The sequence below is a fragment of the Amblyomma maculatum genome, chromosome 1, assembly GCF_055883805.1.
Source record: "Amblyomma maculatum isolate TAMU_Amacu chromosome 1, ASM5588380v1, whole genome shotgun sequence".
Lineage (NCBI taxonomy): Eukaryota > Metazoa > Arthropoda > Arachnida > Ixodida > Ixodidae > Amblyomma > Amblyomma maculatum.
The window spans coordinates 156,934,394-156,941,115 of record NC_139344.1 but is presented as its reverse complement, the minus strand read 5'-3'; the positions used below and the strand labels follow the sequence as shown (position 1 = coordinate 156,941,115).

The 6,722-nt window shown below is 47.1% G+C and overlaps 1 pseudogene; it reads left to right on the top strand.

The window, feature by feature from the left end:
• Window positions 1–594: 594 nt before the first annotated feature.
• On the top strand, window positions 595–6,040 carry LOC146204716 (uncharacterized; annotated as a pseudogene).
• The last annotated feature ends 682 nt before the right edge of the window (window positions 6,041–6,722 follow it).

Genomic DNA, 6,722 nt, shown 5'->3' with positions numbered 1-6,722 from the left:
GCTTGACCTAGACGGCAGAAGGATGCCAACAGCGCCGAGGACTGGCCGGAGCGAACTTGTGCGATGAGTTATGTGCGACTCCAGGGCGAGCTGCTTTCGGGTGCCAAATCCCCTTCCCATATGGCAACGCTAGCCTGTGCATTCTCAACACAGACAAGGGCGGGGCGCACGAGCCTCTCGGCATTGCTTTGCCAGAACGCATAACGGTTTCTTTTTTTCGCTAGTGCGGGAGCAAGCTTCCAGCTGCAGCGCCCGTGATGAATTTGTTTCTATGTCTCCTATTTTGTCCTATTCACACAGTTCCTAGTCCACAAGAACGTATAGTACCATTGTGACACTATGACCATATGGGTGAAATGCACGAATTACGAGGAGGACTACAGGGCACAGTGCGATCGCGGAAAGCAAACCTAACGCTGAAATGAAAAGACTTAGGAGGGAGCGGCGCTAAAGCGTTCTGTTTCGTGCAAGCCCTTTTTCTGGGCACCTGTGGATGGCCTGTATGCAAATAGAGCAACAATGGTGATGCAACAAATAACAAGACTGCGGACTCAACACGTAGCCGTAAAGCAATCAAGATTGGTTCCCAGAATCATGACTCAGTCACCCACGTTAGCCCTCTAACTTTCTTACTGGGGCCCTGAATTCTGGGTGTCACTACCAAGGGGACGTCATTACCCTTGCTCCAATACTGCTAATATAACATACCCCTCAAAATGAAAATTTAAAGAGTTGAATAAAGTATTCATGCTTAGTTAATTAGCGGACCAAATGAAGCAATCTGTCTTTTACCTGGTGCCGGGTGTCCGCGTAACTCCCCCAATATAGCCTCAGGGCTAAAATAAATCTAAATCCAGTTACTTTCGTCTTAAAATGTGGACCTTCTAAAAAAATCACCTGGTGTATGTATATAAACTCGTTTCTTTTTGCCCAGGTGGCCTCCAAATGAGCATGCGACAGCGTCAGTGACACTTCCGATTACAGCAGCGGCAGGAGGTCACCGGTCAGCCTGGTCCGGTATACGCACAGCGATCGCTTCTTTGTTGAAGTGGTAGGGACACCAAATTTTCGAGCTGTACTTCTGCGTTGTAAATAGTGCGTAGCGATTCTGTAAGCATAAAGCATGGTGTTAGAAGCACTAAATTGCATTATATAATTTATTACCGTATCATTAGTAGCCAGCAGTTTCGGTTTCGGTTCGTAGTTGCCAGGTTTTTACTTGACGTCATAAAACAGAAGACATAACATTGAAATGTCACGTGGACTAAAAACTTGTGACGTCAACGAGTAGGGGCGTCGTCTGCTCTGCTTGCAGTGTAACTCCGCCATATGCTCTCATGGCGGAGCCACACAGCGGAAACAATTGGCCAGTCGCATCCGTGACCGCAAACATGATGTTTGCGTCATTTCCGCGATCCTGTGAGGCCGCGCCAACACGAACTATTAGAAACATGCCGTTGTCGCCTGCGAACAGCTGTCGCCAACTCGCTCTCCGACAACATGTTGTTTGTAGCAGTGCCGATGTCGGCAGCTCGCTTCGCTGCAATTTTGCCCAAATTCACTACGCTATGCGAGCGGCTGGGAAAACTTAAAAATCAGGAGAGGCTTTGACTATGAAGGAGCGCGCGTAAATGCTCGCGAGTATATAGTTTGAATCGCACTGATCGAGGCACCCCTTCCGTGCGCCGTTTTGAGCGCCGCATCATGTGTGGGAATCTGATGATAGTTTAGAGAAAATTCAAAATTTTATCGGATGAAAATAGTCATCCAGTAGTTTTGGCAACAGTGAACTGAACAATTGCTTACATCGCAGGACGCGCGTAAAATCACCACGAAGCGCCGGTGTGACCCCGGTGCGCCGAGCAATGCTGCAAGCGGCCCGGAACAGTCGTAGGCGCTACTTGTGGAGAGAAAATTAGGCCGATTGAGGGCAGTCGCCATACACACATTTTATCGAGCTTATTTTATTATTAGATAGGCTTCTCTTTAATACGGTGAAGAAAGACGAACCTTTATTACAGTGTTGAGTCGTTGGCCCTTTCTGAAATGCCGTCCGGCGAAACTTACTAGGCCTAGCAACGAGTATAGACCCTTTACGAAACATCGCAAATTTTATTGGGTCATCTGGCAACCTTGCCGCGCCGCCATGGTGAAAGGTAGAGCGGTAGGACGCCACTTGCGTGGACGCCGGTGACCGCCATCGTTGATCTCGCTGTGTGATTCGAGTCTCCTTCCAAAGCTAATTTTGTTAACGTTCATGGCGACCTATTCAAGACGCACTGTCTTCCCGTTAACAGAGTGGGGAAATGACCTCAGCATTGTGCCGCTTTTAAATGAAGAGAAGCTGGTTGCGTTCTCTACTCGAGCAGGTCAGGCACAGTCCGCTGCCTCGACCGGAGCTACAACTTCACTTCTGAGTCTTATGTGATTGCCTCGTCCCTGCAAAAGAACAGCTGCAGGCTAAGGTACGTATGTCTTTGATTGTCAGGCAGAGTGCGCATTGTTGGCTAGCATAGAATTTCCTTAATCGTTGGCCTTGTAGGACGCGAGTAGCCTCGTCACGATAAGGTGCCAGTTTGGCCATTTACGGCATTCAAAGCGCGCGGCCGTCGGCAATGCCTGAACTAAATTTGGTGTTTGTGGAAAGAAGCGGCAGCTTAGCAGTGTGCATGCACAGATCAGACGGTGATTACGTTTTAATTTCATTGCATTTGTAGCGTCGTCTTCGAAAGCACTCTGTTTACACTTTACGGTTAGAGGGAGCTGCCAACCTGCTTGACGGCCAGGAGTATCAGCTTAAGGAATAGTACTATGAGGTTCGCTAGATGCTGCTCCTAAAGGTGGATTCACACGGCGGACCAAATCGCGAATCACACTCACGATTCGCTGTGACGTGGCCCTACGTCAGTGATTTTCGCTGCTTCGCTTTAGTCCGCAAGCAGCAATTCGCGATAAGGCCGCGAGTCGTTTTCACAATTCGGATCCTTCAACGACAAGACATTTTTATTGATTTATTTCTCTCGCGGAACGCTTTCCAGCTATGCTCTCGGTGCCCAAGCATAGACAACGTAACATATATTGCACTAAAATGCTGGAGGAAAGCGAGAAGCTGCTTCAAACGACTGACGGCAGTCGTTCCTATTATGGAGTCGAACTAGCCTGTTTTTGCCTTCATTCTCAATACATGGTTTTCACAGAAATTACAGTGGCAGGCTCTTGCACTGCGCGATACCGAATGCGTGAGTTTTGTGGCTGCACAGAGCAGTCGCTTGAACGTATTAATCGCTTTCCTCAAGCGTTTTGGCGCGCTTACAGTTACGCTGCATAAGCTTTGGCATTCGGCACGTATGTACCGGGAGCATAGGGGCAGCAGTCCGAATGGTTGTCTTCCAAGGGTTGAAAGCAGCATGTTCATGCAGCTCTCAGAGTAAGCGCGATTGCTTGCACTGCAGAAAACTGTCTGCGTAGTATATACCACTTCGAGCGGAACAGTCACCACAACAATAGCTGCAGGCTGTCACACCCCGCGCATTCACCCACCGTCCACATGCCGTCCACGCATCGTCCATAGTAGGCTACCCTCGATAACAGCTGTCGGCCACCGAACTGCCGCAACAGTTGAGGGTATCCCGAGGAACCAACATCCAGGGCTGCTTCATCCAGACAGTTGAGTGGAGAAGCATGAGGAAAGATAGGATCTTTGCACCGAAGGTCGCAATGCCAAAAGAGCGCAGGTGCTGCCCCCGCAATGAGGAACAACAAAAAGAAGCAAAAGAGGAGTTTGCGAGATCACTGCTGCAATCGAATCCTGAGGATGAGTTTGCGCAAGCACTGCTCCTCACGCCGAATCAACCTTCTAAGAAAACGAAATGCGACCTTGCGCCTGCTTCATCGCCGCTGGCATACCAGCAGGCCATCGAACCTCATGGATATGCAGTGCATGCACCTGGAATCTCCTTTCAGTGTCCGACTGCTCCGAGTACCATACCTGAGCACAAGTTTTTTTGATGATGCCTCTGTTTGGACCGTAGCCACAGAACTGAAAGGAAACAAGATTCTGGAGGTCCGTTAACATGGCACGGTGCCATAATAAAAACTAAACGCTTTCAGTGATAACTGAAAATGCAGCTAGCTGCGCTTTCATTGTTAGGAAATTGTTAGGCACTGCACTGCTCCTGTATTTACTACACTAAGCCGTATTTGTGTTGTTACTGTTGCTTCTTCGCTTAGTACAAATCGTACATATTTTACCTTCACATATCCACAGCAGCACAAAAGAGAGTGGACATTGAAGAGACAGCAAGAACACACAACTGTCAGCTTCCCTTTTCTTTGTTGTCTGTTATATGTTGTGCTGTTGCAACAGTGTCAAATTTCAGCGAATTAGTCAAACTTTCCGTCCTTCAAAATTTGTAATGTAGTCTTGTCATTAAGTGCTGAAAGCTATGCTGCCTCGTGAGCAGCCAACTCGTATGTTTCTCTCAGTGGCCAGAGGCAGAGATTACTTAAAGAGCAGCATTCCGAACTAGACTTCAGTGGATTTGGTCGATGTGAATAGTGGCAAAACTATTGTTGTTGTTTTTAGCCAACAGGACAGGTCTTTCTTTTGTGTGTGTGCAAGAAACACGCGCAAGGAAGGTTGCGCCTTTTGCTTGATGTGTATGGCGACATACACACGTCTCTGCGTGGCGACTCCCACATAGACACATCTCCGGGAGATTCACAAACAACCTACACTGACGCCTCCCACCAGCACATCTAGTGTGAACGTTGCATTATTCCTCCCAAGAGATTGCTTTTTTGTCAGGGGAGACGGTGTAGGCAGTAGCCATATGCAGTGGCTAGGCCGGTTAGCTTGGCTGCGCTGCTGCGTGCTCGCACGACGCTCGATAGCTGCGGCTGGCACGTGTCTCAGGCTAGTGCCAGTGTTCACCTGAATGAGTAAACCTATCCTGTTGGCTAAAAAAAGAGTTTTGCCACTATTCATCACAACCAAATACACTCAAGTCTAGCTCGGAATACTTGTTTTCATGTAATCTGTGCCTCTGACCACTGAGAGGAACATACGAGTTGTCTGCTCACGAGGCAAAACGTATTCATAGGAAAACTTCATGTTGCTTCGTGAGCAGCGAACTTGTGAGCAGCGAACTCAAGCAGAGGTTACTAAAGAAGCAGGAGTATATTCCAAGCTAGAGTTGAGGGGATTCGGTAGAGAGAAATAATGGGAGCATGCTTTACACCATGGTTGTGTTTGGTGCTTTAGTTAAGACCAATTTGCTTGATCATAATATAGCGATTATGTCTCATCTTTATTTAATCTGCAAGAACTTTGCACTTCAACCAGTTCATCAGCTCAACTTGAGATAGACACCAGGTAGCAAGCAAACAGCCAGACTTGGCAGAAACAGTGCAGCCTTCGATTGACAGGCTTCCAACTTTGGAGTAGCTCTCACAAGTCAGCAGTGAACAGTGAAAGGCCTGCAAGCCATTTCTGCCAGCAGAGACCTCTCCAGAGTTCCCGCCATAAAGTAAGTTGATGCCAGCTGTGAAAAGCAAGCTCATTTTTTAACAAATTTCAATGCATGAACATTAGGTTCTGTAGTAACGTTTGCTTCATTCTTTCATACTCAATGCCTGTGAAGCACGTCCATCAGACCAAATAAAATTCAGTGTATGCTGATTGCCTTGCAATAGCTCTTGTTGCTCGCAGGTACGGGATTGCAAATGAACCAGTTGCAGCAAAGAGATATGAGGAACTGTTGAGAGCTGCCGGGCATGATGCTACAGTGAGCAGCTGTGGTCTTATGGTCAATCCTGCATATCCTTGGCTCTGTGCGTCACCAGACAGTGTAGTATTTGACCCTGCTGAAGGCACCTATGATGTCGTCGGGATAAAATGCCCATATGCTGACACCATGACAAGGAGCTTCCTGGGCGAGAGTTTTGTTCGGAACTGACCAGCAGTGGCCCTAAGCTCAAGAGGGACCACTATTACTACTATCAGTTAATCGGGCAGATGAGCGCGACAGGACTGAGCTGAGGTGAGTTTGTTGTTTATAGTCAAGCTTTTATTCTGCTTGAAAGGATCAGGCTTGATCAAAATGAATGGGAGGCTATGAGAATAAAGCTGCAGGAATTTTGCTTTTCAACGTTGTTGCCATATTTAGAGAGCTGCCAGTGAAGAAGTTTCCCTAACCCTTTGATGCCCAAAACTTCATCTTGTTCAAGCACCTGCGAGACTGGACGATATTTACGTGCAAAACGAAATGTAAATATTATGCTGAAAAATAATTATCAACTAATTCGGAAGCAGCACAAATCTACAAATCCACTCTGTAGCACGTGGCATTTAAATACCTGGTGTGAAAGACCCAAAAGTAATAAAATTGTAAATTGTTGTTTTCAATGTCCCAAAGATTCTTTTTTTATTCCAGTCTTATATTCTTTGCTTCTCGCAGCGCATGTGTGTTTACGGGTTTGAGATTTTATATTTCACTTTTGTGTACTACAATGAATTTACGGGTTTTTCAGACCCCTATGTAATGCCCGTAAAGGGCCTTTAGGGGGGCCTTTAGGGTATGTGAATACAAAAAAAAGGGGTGCATGGTTTAAGGAAGACACCGTAGTGGAGGGCTCCAGATTAATGTAGACTATACATCGACATCCCCCAGGCCCCTTTGCATGTATTTACCTTCCACAGAAACGCAGCAGCTGCTGCAGCC